The following is a 14097-nucleotide window of genomic DNA, read 5'->3' on the forward strand; positions in this document are numbered from 1 at the left end:
GCGTCTGAGCGACACCACATAAAGGGATTTAAAAGAAATGCCACAGTCGGGCGTCTGAGAGACACCACATACAGGGCTTTAAAAGAAATGCCACAGTCGGGCGTCTGAGCGACACCACATAAAGGGCTTTAAAAGAAATGCCACAGTCGGGCGTCTGAGCGACACCACATAAAGCGCTTTAAAAGAAATGCCACAGTCGGGCGTCTGAGCGACACCACATAAATTGCTTTAAAAGAAACAATCATAGTGAATATACCGGAGGTAAAACCATCCCAGGGATATTCGATAATACCAAAAATATCACGGGTTAGTCCACAACAAAATAATAATCATCATTATCACATGTCACAAGTCGTAATATCTGTTCTAATTTACAGTTTCACCTCCGAAGACCGACACTAAGACCGACACTTGACCCGGCCCAGACTGTAGTCCTTAAGCATGGACACGGCTATTCAAATAGGTTTAATCTCTACAGAGGGTGTACTCTTTACCCACGAGTAACGGATTCCCTTAGTCCATCGGGACTAATTCCGTCTACGGTCTTTTAAATGAAAACACACCTGACTTGCACACACCAGCTTAACTCACCGATGTCTGGAATCACCCACGACACTCATTAAGCAAAACTTTAAGTGGGGAGGCTGCAACCTCGATTAGCATGGGATCACAAGATTTATACCGCGCGCAAAACTGGGGAAGCTACCCCCCTCGGCTACAACCGAAAACACCCATGCCCCCTGACCGGATGACTGGCTTTATTCCATGGCTGTGGTACCCTCATCCCGGCCCCTCTGTACGGTGTGTGCTAGAAAGGGGTTGACAAATTACTGAACCGTACTCTACTTGTTGTAGAGACGAGTGGTAGTACGAAACAAGTATGGGGGTTACTGGAACAAGACACAATCTACGGTCGACTCAGGAGGTTCAAGCATTCCCTACATGATTAGCATAACGAATATATTTCAACCAACAGAGTCACCGCTCATATTACCTTACCATGCCATACCAGACATAACCGTCCCAACGGAGACCGGCGACAAACTAATGCCTACCCAAGGCAAAGGTTTTCCCGGGTTCCTGTCGGTATGCATGCAAGGCACATGAGGATGATTATCATCACAAGTGTGATCCTTTCCAACAGCATGGAAATCACAAATATGCATCCATGCACATGATCATCTGACATGAAATAACAATTCCTTCGAAATGAGGTGGTGTTATAAACGTGTCAACGAACACACCAAAAATATTATGCCGGGGTTCAGAATGCTTGCCTTCAATGTGTGGAAAGGCAGGGTGCACTCCAAAACTTTTTGAAAGTTTTCTTCTCTCTCTCCAAGGTCCTATTTTAAACAAATTTGAATTAACACACAAATTAAAAAACAGCACAAAAAAGTTGTTTGAAATTTTTTCAAATAAATCTTAAAATAAACTAGGCTAAATTTGAGAGAGGTAGGAAAAAGAATCAATTCATTTGGAGTTATATTTGAAAAGTTATAGCCAATCAAAGCTGTGGTCAAAAATTTGTTTTTAAAAAGGAAATAAAATAGAAAAAGAAAAAAAACGATTCGGACTGACCACGTCGAAGGCGTATTCTAAAAAATACATTTCCACTTATCATGCGTGGACCGTGCGTGGTCACTGACAGTGGGCCCGCCTGGCCCACTGGTCAGGTTTGACCAGTCCACGCGCGCGTCGCCTCCTCCGGCCGAAACAGAGGCAGAGCTCCGGCGAGGCTCGCCGGCGAACGACGGCACCGTTCGGAAAACGGAGGCCATCCGCGTGCTCAGGGGATCAAGACGGTTACTCCGGTGGTTGATATGATCTCTGGGGTGGACGGAGTTGCCGACGGTGAGCTTCACGGCGGACGGTGGTCGTCGGGCAAACTGATCTTTCCCCCGCAGTGGTTCTCGATCAAAAATTAAGCAGGGGGATGGATTTACAAGGTGGAGAGGGAGTTCCTGGTGAAGAGAGTGGAGAGGGGAGGCTCTGGTGGTGCCGGAATGATCGGGGCAGTGGTGGCGGCTGTAGTTGCCGGAGACGGGGAAGAAGACCTTCCCGGGTTGATTGGCTGCCACGGGAGAGCTAGTGGAGCATGCTGAGGCTGCTTAGCCAATGGAACGTGCTCGGGGGCCTCCTTATATAGCGCAACGAGGTCGGTTTGCAGCGGCCGGGGATAAGTTCGTCGGCGAACCGCCTCCTTGTAGCGTTAGGGCGTCGTGGCGACGACGATAGCTAGCCGACGGGCGAGGGGATAAGCTTGCGCTGCTCACAGGGGCAGGTGGTGAGCCGGGGTGGCTTGGGCGGCGCTGGCCTGAGTCAGGGCTGTCGGGCGGCCATGGCGGCTAGTTCTTGGCTTGCCGGGGACGCGGCGAGGCTCTGCTTGGCGTGTTGCGGTGAGTGGGGAGCATGCAGCGTGCAAGGGGACATGGCGTGCTGGCTGCGGTCGGTCACAGGCTGGGGTGGGTGCGGGGCGTGACGCGGCGGCTCGATTGCACGCTCGTGCAATACGTGCGCTCTGGGCGCGTCCAGTGCACGCACGGAAGGTGTTCGACAAAATGCCAGGGTAGCCTAGAGTGCTTGAGCGGGGCTGGCAAGTAACAGGACGAGTTTAGGGTTAGCAAGGGGATCAAGGGACATGGTGGATAGGTCAGGGGCTCAAGTTCACAATGTATACTTGAAATCATGCCAAATCTAGCTATGCACTCAGGGTGTTTGACGAAATGCCACATGTACCTAGGCTTTTCTTGGAGTGGCCAAATTCTCCAGATCAGTGTCTCCTTGGATGCATGAGAGGATGGTGAAGTTAGTTTGTTAAAAGGAGAAACTTGTTAGTGCAAGTTTTGCAAAACTTCAGTTTTTGACAGAAAGAAGAGGGCATGATTACAAGCACTTAGAGTCATCCAATGGGTCCACTCTCCTGGACTTAGGGGTTTAGCATGGAGGACTACAAGCAGGAGAAAGAATCAAGGGCCAAAGAGTAAGCAATAATAGGGATGTTGTACAAACCATCATGTTGGACCAGAATGAAGGTGAGGTTGATTCACTCAAAATTTACAAAGAACATCCCTGGATTTTTGCATATAATGGAATGATATGCTCCTACTGACATCCCAAAATTTTGGTGGAAGCTAGAAATGAATATTTAAATGAGTTACAGTGCAAAATTGCCCACTGGACCAGAGAAGAAAATTGGGTGTAGAGCTCAAAATATTTCATGAAACAAATATATTATTGCACAAAAGTTATTTTGAGACACCACAGGACACCTCCCAATTTTGGTTGGATTTTTAGCTAAGATTATAAAATGATTGTAGTACAAAAAGAGCTCCAAACTTAAAACAAGTCATTTTAATAAATATAGCTCAGGGTGTAATAAATTAATAAATAAACCTACTGATTAGGAAATTGCTTTAAATGAGATGGCATAGATGTCCAAAAATGTTTTGGAAGGACCCACTTGGGAAAAACTCCTTAATATTAAAGGAAAGGTTCCGAAATCAACAGAAATATACTTGCAGGCAAAATTTTAAACTCTTGGCAAAATTTTAATAACTAAAACTTGGTTAAATTTTTGGGGATTTACAACGAACCGGTACTAAAGAGAGTGGTGGCAGGGTGTTGTCAGTCTGGGGCCCCTCAAGCACCTTTAATACCGGTTTGTGCCACGAACCGGTACTAAAGGTCGACGTACATAAACCCTTCGTCTTCTCTCGAAATGGGAAGGTCCCTACGTTATCGAGGAGGTCTATTGTTCCGGTGCCATAAAAATCAACAACTTCGATGGCACAAATCCGAAGGTGGTAAACGGTCAAAGAATCAAACATTATATTTCAGGTAATCCCATAAATGTTGAAACCAATATTATTGAAACAGTAACCCTGGAGGAATACATAAGGGACACTTTCCAGAACGTTCCAGACTCCGAAAAGGAATAGATATGTGGTATGGTAAGTAAACCGACTCCAAAACAATTTTTAAAGCAATATTTCTCCGTTTTGGAATATTTAGAAAAATAGAAAAATAAGTAGCAGTCCGGGGAGGGCACGAGGCCTCCACGAGGGTGGAGGGCGCACCCTACCCCCTGGGCGCGCCCCCTACCTCGTGAGCACCTCGTGTATCCTCCGGACTCCGTTTTCTTGCACGATACGTATTATGGTCGGTAAAAATTCATTATATATTCTCCCGAAGGTTTTGAAGACCGTATCACGCAAATATCCTCTGTTTTCGTTTCGAGCTGTTTCTGATGCAGATTTGAGGATTCTGGAGACTCGATCATCCTTCTAGGAGGGTGAGCCTATGCCATGGAAGGTGGACGACAAGCTTGCATCATCAACAACACCTTCACCGCCAACAACAAAGAAGGAGACATAATCACATGGGTATGGGCACTCCCCTAGGCAACTGCCAAGCTTGGGGGAGGTGCCCCGGTATCATATCACCATCACAACTCATATCTTTACCGTTTTTCTTAGTTCAATCCTAGTAGTAGTATCTTGATATAGTAGAATAAATTCATGGCATGATTTAGTTTTGAAGTTTTGCTTTATGATCCCTCTATGCAATCGAGTCCGGGAGCTGTATACAATACAGATTAGTGTTGAGTCAAGGGCTTGATTACTTTGCCATGATCTTGAGTGAATAAAAGAAAAGAATAAAAAGAAACAAAGAGCTCATATTGATCTTATTGAAAGTAATGACTTCACATAGAAAGAGTATGATGATTAAAAGTTGTTGGGAGTTGGCAAATATAGCTTTGGTCATCGTTGCAATTAATAGGAAGTAATAAGGAGAGAGAGAGGTTTCACATATAGATATATTATCATTGACATCTTTTATGATTGGGAACACTCATTAAAATATGACATGCTAAAGAGTTGATGTTGGACAAGGAAGACAACATAATGAGTTATGTTTTCTTATATCTGAGATAAAGTATGTTGTCATGGTTCCTCTAATATGTTGAGCTTGCCTTTCCCCCTCATGCTAGCCAAATTCTCAGCACCAAGTAGAGATACTACTTGTGCTTCCAAATACCTTTAAACCAGTTTAGCCATGAGAGTCCATCATATCTACCTATGGATTGAGTAAGATCCTTCAAGTAAGTTGCCATCGGTGCAAGCAATAAAAATTGCTCTCTAAATATGCATGACTTATTAGTGCAGAGAAATAAGCTTTGTACGAACTTGTTGTGGACGCAATAAAAGCGACGGACTACATAATAAAGGTTCACATACAAGGGGCAATATAAAGTGACATTCTTTTGCATTAAGATTTTGTGCATCAACCCTAAAAGCGACTCTGCTTCCCTCTGCGAAGGGCCTATCTTTTATTATTATCCTCTACCTTATGCAAGAGTCACGGTGATCTTCACCTTTCCTTTTTCATTTTATCCTTTGGCAAGCCCAGCATGTTGGAAAGAACATGATATATATATCTAATTGGATGTAGGGGAGTATGAATTATTATTGTTGACATTACCCTTGAGGTAAAAGGTTGTGGGGCAAAACTATAAGCCCCTATCTTTCTCTGTGTCCGATTAAAACTCCGTAACCACAAGTATTGTGTGAGTGTTAGCAATTATGAAGGACTAAGTGATAGTTGAGTATGTGGACTTGCTTTTAAGCTCTAACATAGACTCTTTGCGATGTTATGATAAATTGCAATTGCTTCAATGACTGAGGTTATAATTTGTTGATGCTCAATAAGGTTTCTGATTCATACTTTGGCTTTGTGAAAATATCATCACTTGAACATGAGTAATCATATGACAAAATTTATATATGTTGTTGTTATGAGAATAATCATGATGCCTTCATGTCCGTATTTTATTTTTTTATCGACGCCTCTACCTCTAAACATGAGGACATATTTATTGTTATCAGCTTTTCGCTTGAGGACAAGCGAGGTCTAAGCTTGGGGGAGTTGATACGTCCATTTTGCATCATGCTTTTATATTGATATTTATCGCATTATGGGTTGTTATTTCACGTTATGTCACAATACTTATGGCTATTCTCTCTTATTTTACAAGGTTTACATGAAGAGGGAGAATGCTGGCATCTGGAATTCTGGGATGGAAAAGGAGCAAATATTGAAGGACTATTCTGTGCAACTCCAAAAGTCCTGAAACTCCACAGAATACCTTAAAATAAATAAAGAAAAATCGTCGCCAAAGATGAAGGCCAGGGGGCCCATACCCTTCTCACAAGGGTGGGGGGCGCGCCCCTCCCCCCTGGGCGTGCCCCCCTACCTCATGGGCCCCCTGGTGGCTCTCCGACGCCCATCTTCTCCTATATGAAGTCTTCCGATGAGAAAAAAATCATGAGAAACCCTTCGGGATGAGACTCCGCCACCACGAGGCGGAACCTTGGCGGAACCAATCTAGGGCTCCGGCAGAGCTTTGCTGCCGGGGACACTTCCCTCCGGGAGGGGGAAATCATCGCCATCATCATCACCAATGCTCCTCTCATCGGGAGAGGGCAATCTCCATCAACATCTTCACCAGCACCATCTCATCTCCAAACCCTAGGTCATCTCTTGTATCCAATTCTTGTTTCTAAGTCCGGGATTGGTGCTAGTAGGTTGCTAGTAGTGTTGATTACTCCTTGTAGTTGATGCTAGTTGGTTTACTTGGTGGAAGATCATATGTTCAGATCCTTTATGCATATTATTACCCCTCTGATTATGAACATGAATATGCTTTTTGAGTAGTTACATTTGTTCCTGAGGACAAGGGAGAAGTCTTGCTATTAGTAGTCATGTGAATTTGGTATTCGTTCGATATTTTGATGAGATGTATGTTGTCTAACCTCTAGTGGTGTTATGTAAACGTCGACTACATAACACTTCACCATTATTTGGGCCTAGAGGAAGGCATTGGGAAGTAATAAGTAGATGATGGGTTGCTAGAGTGACAGAAGCTTGAACCCTAGTTTATGCGTTGCTTCGTAAGGGGCTGATTTGGATCCATATGTTTCATGCTATGGTTAGGTTTACCTTAATACTTTTGTTGTAGTTGCGGATGCTTGCAATAGAGGTTAATCATAAGTGGGATGCTTGTTCAAGTAAGAAAAGCACCCAAGCACCGGTCCACCCACATATCAAACTCTCCATCCACCTGGGTCACACATACACATGCATATCTCACTCGCACTCGATAGGCCCATCTAAAACTCTATCTCTCTCCCTCGTTCTCTCTCCATCTCACACGCACACACACACAATATCATGCCTAGCTAGCCAAGTAAAATGGTCTCTCACTCAATTGTAGGCACATGCAGTCCCCCGCTATATGTATATGACTAGCTAATCTTAGTCTCCATCACAAACATGTGCATGGTCTATCTCGATTTCTCTCGGGGCATCTTTCTATCGCGCATGCACTCCCTCGATCTCCCACCCATATAGTCCCCTCACGATCTCGAGGGGATCTCTCTATCACAAACACACCCTCTCTCCCTCCCCATGCATCCATGCCATCCATGTGTCGCTCTCGACCTTTGTTCCTTGTTGGCCAGACCTCTATTGGACATGTGCTACAGTGGTGTCTCTCTCCGTTGCAAACAATCACACACTAGCTATCTTCGTGTATCTCCTCGCCTCGCTTTTCCATCTCGGAGATGCATGTGTGATATGTTCGCATAAGAAACGAAAAAACACACACTCTCTCTAATTTATCGTTTGTTTCCACTTTCTCTTTCACACACATACTCTTTTTGCACACTTACTCATTCTCCTTCACACGCACTTGATCTGTCTCGACTTAGGCACTCTCCTCGGTCCATAGCATATAGATTTATTGAAAAGTCAAACATCACAAAGTTTGACCATGTACGTGGAGAAAAACAATTACATCTACTATGGCAAACATATACCATTAGATTCACCATGAGATGTAGTTTTGTATGATGTATCTTTGGTATTGTAGATATAAATAACATTTGTGTAAACCGGATCAAAGTTTCCAAAGTTTGACTTCTAAAAAGTTTACATGCAGTGCATTATCGAGCGGATGGAATATCTCTTTCCCCTTCTCAGCTATCTGACGCACCACTCAGCCTTATCAGGGCTCCTCAATCTCTCTCAAACTTTATTGGTCAGTTTGGTTCGTGACTTGACCCTCATGCCTTGATGGCCAGTACTGCCTGCTGTGGACGTGAGATGTAAAATATTTCTGCCTGGCCAGGCTTGTGTGGTGCTGAAGCATTTGGTTCATGCCTGGGCCAGGCAAAGCATCAACGTTCAATCAATCAATCCATGCAGCAAATATTTAATGCTAATATCCATCCATGTTGCTGTTAGCCTCGTGGGCGCACGACCAGGCACGGCCAGGCATTCGAAATCAGTCGCCTGGGCCAGGCTACTTGCAGTGTATGGAGTCCAGCCAGGCTAATTAATGTGCAAGGGAACCGAGCCCAGGCGGGCTTTCTTTTTCACAGGGTAGCAACCAAACAAACATGCATGAAATCCAGCCACAACCCCAGGCCAGGCAAAAGATGCTCAGGACACAAGCCAAACTGACCTTATATCTCCCTAGTTCACACATACACATGTCTCGCTCGCGTTATACATATAGACTCGTCCAAACACTCTCCGCCCTTGTTCTCTCTCCATGTGACACGCACCCCCCTAAGTACCATAATCCCTCACTCCATCATAGGCGCAAGCACTCCCCCCCCTCCTAAGTATGATTATCTCTTACTAGCCATCAGGAACACACGTATTGTCTCCTTCCATCCATACGTCTATCTCGATATCTCTCGGGGCATCTTCTATCGCGCACACACCTTGTCACTTGATCTCCCACCCATCTAGTCCCATCACGATCTCCAGGGGATCTCTCTATGACAAATATACACTCTCTCCTCCCCATGTCTGCATTTTCTCTGGATGTCTCTCTCGATCTCTCTCCCTTGTTTGTCAGACCCCTCTAGGCCACGTGCTAGGGGTCTTGCTCTCTCAGTTCCAAACAACCACACACTATCTCCTCACCTTGCCTCCGTTGTCGAAGATGCATGTGTAATATGTTTGCATAAGACACGCACACTTTTTCTCTACTTTTATCATGTGTTGTCCATGTCTCTTTCACACATGCACACACACTTTTCTCTCTCTCTCTCTCTCTCTCTCTCTCTCTCTCTCGTTAGGGACTCTGTCACGTCCATAAGCATATGGATGTTTTGAAAAGTCAAACCTCAGAAACGTTTGACCAGGTATATGTGGAGAAAAACATTTACATCTGGAACGATCATTAGATTCATCACAACATGTACTTACTTCATACTATCATTTATCTTTGGTATTGTAGATATAAGTAATTTCTTTATAAACTTGGTCAAAGTCTCAAAAGTTTGACTTAAAAAAATGTTGGAACTACATTATTGAATGGAGGGAGTATCTCTTTCTCTCTCTCTCTCTCTGCTATCTCTCACGGGCCTCCCCTCTCACTCGAACTCTCTATACCGACGGATTATACGCTCACTCTGTCAGCATATAGCTCCGTATATTGTTTAGTTGACCGGTCTACCAATCCACATGCTGCCTTGTCAGCTCGTTGTATCTTCGTGTGCTGGCCCATGTGACAGTAGGTGAAAATAAGTAAACTAGAGGCCAATCTGACACGCGGTGAAGTAAACGAAGTTCAAACCACTCGGGTTAGCACCCCTCACGCTAGTAAAGTGAGGCACATTGAGGACACACTTCTTGCGTGCGAGGGACGCACTCGCGCACAATTCACCACTGCGCGGCGGCATGCACAAAAGGACGCATTCGCGCACACCCAGCACACAACACACACCAGCACACGTATACACCAGCGTCGCCGCCGGTTGAGATGGACGGCGAGGCAGCCAACAAGCGGAGGCGGCTCGAGCCAAAACCGCATTTGGCGAGCCTGGACTTCATCAGCAGCCTCCCCGATGACATGCTGCTCGTTATCATCGGCCTCCTCCCCACCAAATCTGCCGTGCGGACCGCCCTGCTCTCCCGGCGGTGGCGCCCCCTTTGGCGCTGTGTCCCCCTCAACCTCACCGTCGACAGCTGCCTCTGCGACGGGGATTGCAAACGCATGGCCTCAGTCTCCAAGACCTTTCATCGCACCCTGGGCCAGCCAAACGCCTTGACATTTGTATGTTCAGTACCAACTGCAAGGTCCAACCCAAGTTCGACGAGTGGTTCTTATCCCCCGCCCTAGATCAGCTCGAGGAGCTTAGCTTTGAAGCTGGACGATGTCGCTCTCTGCTGCCGTCCGCGCTCCGCCTCACGCCCATGCTGCACCGCGCCAACTTCAGCTCCTGCTATCTTCCCCAGATTAATGTCGCGCCCGCCCTTCTTCTCCCTAACCTCAAGCAGCTCGACCTCTTCGACGTTGTCATCTCGAAGAAGGCTATCGAGCACCTGCTCTGCAGCTGTACTGCACTCGAGTACCTTCGTCTTGAGCAGATCCACGGGTTCATTAGCCTCCACATCGCCTCGACGAATCTCCAATGGATTTATGTGTCTTGCTGGCCCCACAACAAGACATCAATTGGGAAGAGATCACTCCAGCTGTTTCATGTTATGGTCATTGAGAATGCACCTTTCCTTGAGAGATTTCTTGTATCGGATCTAGAAGGTCCAACAAAAATCAGGGTCATTGACGCGCCGAAATTGACAGCGTTGGTGTACTCCTCTGCCAAATTCTCCGAACTCTTTATTGGATCCGTAATCGTTCAGGTACAGCATTCATCTTCTTCTTCGTCCTCTTGAAATTCACATTTTTAAATTTCTTCTTGATGTATTTACGACCGTCTTCTAGAAAATGATTCCCACAAGCTTGACCCAGTCCATGCGCACAGTGAAGATCTTAGCACTAAAATCTATCGGCCCCAATCTGGATCAAGTTGTTGGATTCCTTACATGCTTTCCGTGCATGGAGAAGCTACTCATCGAGGTGAAACTTCTTTCCTATAAGTAAACGGTAATCACAATGTAGCTCAATTTTTTCGTAATTTTCCCAAATTACGATGACAAGTGTAGTGTTCAAAACTGCATCTACGCACTGCACCGAAAGAAATGTTTTTAGTATTTTTTTCTCACGTGATCACCTGCATCGTTTTTATGCTGTACTACTATAGTAGCCTAGGCTAGTCATAGTGGAAAGTAACTTAGACTACTCCAGTAACTCTATGGTTACCCTAAGAGCAAGTACTACCTCCATCCTGGTTAACTCTTCCAATTTTGTAGTATCAAAATTTGACCATAGATTTAACTGACAAAATGTTAATGCATGTCACTAAGAACTATATCGTTGGATTTGTATTTGAACATAATTTCAAATGGTGTAATTTTTAGTGACATGCATTGGCATTTTCTTAGGTAAATCTATGGTCAAAATTTTATACTAAATACGAGGTAGTATTCCCTCCGTCCCAAAATTCTTGTCTTACATTTGTTTAGTACGGATGTATCTAACACTAAAATGTAACTAGATACATCCCTATTTAGACAAATTTAAGACAAGAATTTTTGGATGGACGGAGTACAAAAGTGGGCTATGTAGGCCAAAACATGTGCTAAATTCACTTGTGACGCATTTGGCATCGATGCCCCTCCATTGCTCACCTGGTGCCCCATTCTGGATCACCTACTTTGCTCCGGTGCCAAATTAGCTCACGCAATGAAAAAACACTGCGTGGGAGAGAGAGAGGACTGAGGCAATAAAAAACACTTGTTTGGGAGAGTGAGAGGCTGGTGTAGATGGTTTGATTGATTTGTTTATACATGTGGGTCTGTGTGCTCAGCGGTGCCAACTCTCTCACATCACGAGAGCGGTGCCAAAATATTTTGATTTGACATCGATGCGTATTATGTGGCATACTTTTGTGAAATATGGCATCGGCCACATAGTGGAAGGCAACAAATGCCAAAGCTCTTCACGTGCTCCTAGTTAAATGAGAGGAAACAGAGAGAGAGAGAGAGAGAGAGAGAGAGAGAGAGAGAGAGAAAATATCACTAGCCAGCCAACCCTATCGTATGAGCGAATGATATTGGTACCTCTTGATGACACGGCAATCTTATACAGCCAGCTGCTCTAATATGTTCTCTTCTTTTGCAGATAAAAAAAGACCCAAAAGTAAAAAATGTGCTACACTATACCAATCTCATCGAATGCCTTGATCTCCATCTTACAGAAATTGATTTGATCGACTACCCAGGTAGCACATCTGAGATTAAATTGGCCAGGTTCTTTGTTCTAGAGGCACGTGTGCTCAAGGTAATGAGGTTTGGCGTTCTCTGGCGCAACAATGAATGGTGTGCTGCTCACCGCAAGCGTCTAAGCCTAAATGACAAAGTCTTCGCAGAGGCTGAATTTGTTTTTGAAACATGAAGTGGCTAGATACTCGAAAACGCCCATTAGTGACTTGTCAGGGCGGTGGATTTTAGTTTGTACGATAATGCTGCATCCACCTAAAGTAACGGAAGTTCTTACGTAAACTTCCTAGTAATTCCCTCTTCGTAGGTGCAGCATTAATCCTAACATTTGTAATATCAGTTTGAAACTTGTAATATTGCTTTGTCCTATTCCTGCGTTTTCAAAATCCTGTTGGTGATTATGTTGTGCCTCCCATCTTTCTCCAATAGCCGTCGGATCTAGATCTGACGCATACAAACCAAGCTTCTCCATTTTTGCAAAAACATGCCCGCACTTGTTCCCTATTTACATACAACTCCTTGTCTCTCACAATCAGCCTTATCTCCTCCCCACCACATCTATAAGGCCGTGGAAAAATCTGGCACGATGGCCGCTGCCGGCACCGTCCACCCCCAGTCTTGGTGTTCCGTGCAATGCACTGGCATCTACGCACGGGAAATTATGTCGAACAGGGCTAGTTGTAAGCAGGCTAGCTCTACAGCCATGATGATAGTGACTGCAGATGGTGAGGCTGACTATGGTATGCCAAACACGGCGCCTATACTCAGGTGTCATCTCTGGCGCAGGGTCTTGTCACTTCACTGTGAGGAGCAGCACGTAATAATTTGACCAACGGGTAGTACAGTGCTAGTACTCCTACTACTACATTGGTAGTACTACTACTAGTACTAGTAGCACCACCTCTGGATTTAGAAGTACTACCACATCCATCTGGATTTTAGTATTTGACTAGCAATATCTAGTAATGCATGTCACAAAAAATTTACTACTCCCTCTGTAAATAAATACATGGTGTTTTATTCCTATTGGCAAGAGAACTTAATGTCTTTTTGCTAACTAGAGTACTAATAGGATTACATGCAATGAACTAAACACTGCATGTCATGTTTGGTAGTCTCAAGTCATTGAAAGCATGCACGGCCCACATCTCTCATTGGTTGATATGTCACGAAATAAGAAACAGGGAGGGAGTTAATGCACCATGCCTAAGTGTTTTGGGATTATTTGGTTTTCGTAAGGTGACTTACACAACAATTTTGTTTACATTCATTAACATTTTATTAGTTAAATCAAAGGTCAAAACTTGGCGCAAAATGCAAAGGGGACCAATAAACCAGTAAACATCAAACTTCTCTCGTTTGGCCACAACTAGAGGTCAGGTGATATGACTATACTGCACCGGCACGGAGGGGAACACAGCTTCATTCACTTACAGCAACTGCCTTTGGGTGAATGACACATGGGCCCAAGGGGTGGCTGGCCCACCTATCATACAGCCAAAGGCAGGTGCAGTAGAGGGCCGAGGAGTAGTATGAAATCCTACGCACCTACGCACGCTAACCAAGGGCAAGAGTGATCACTCGAATCGCAAGATCAGTTGACTAGAAGCTTAGCTAGACCCATGGAGGCGATGAGCGCAAGCATCAGCCGGCTATGCCAGATGCTCCATGACGCCGGCCAGCAGCCCGGCACCGAGGAACATCTCCAGGTAGTATTGCTTGAGGCTGCCAGGGCGAGGGGCCGCTTGGATGACAGCTTCGTCTTCTTGTTCGGCGAGGTCCTTGTTGGTTTGCTCGACAAGTTCACCGTCGTCAAGAAGCTCGTGGATGACTTTGTTGTACGCCTCCAGCCGACGCGCCCAGGCTCTGCGATGTCCGCCACCCTCAACGGCCACTATG

At 45.1% G+C, this 14097-nt stretch overlaps 1 protein-coding gene across 1 annotated transcript in view; it reads left to right on the forward strand.

Moving 5' to 3' along the window:
- Positions 1-14097, forward strand: part of LOC123138904 (BTB/POZ and MATH domain-containing protein 2-like) — a 35347-nt gene that overhangs the window by 1652 nt on the left and 19598 nt on the right. The window lies entirely within an intron of this gene.

Source organism: Triticum aestivum, chromosome 6B (assembly GCF_018294505.1).
Source record: "Triticum aestivum cultivar Chinese Spring chromosome 6B, IWGSC CS RefSeq v2.1, whole genome shotgun sequence".
Classification (NCBI taxonomy): Eukaryota; Viridiplantae; Streptophyta; class Magnoliopsida; order Poales; family Poaceae; genus Triticum; species Triticum aestivum.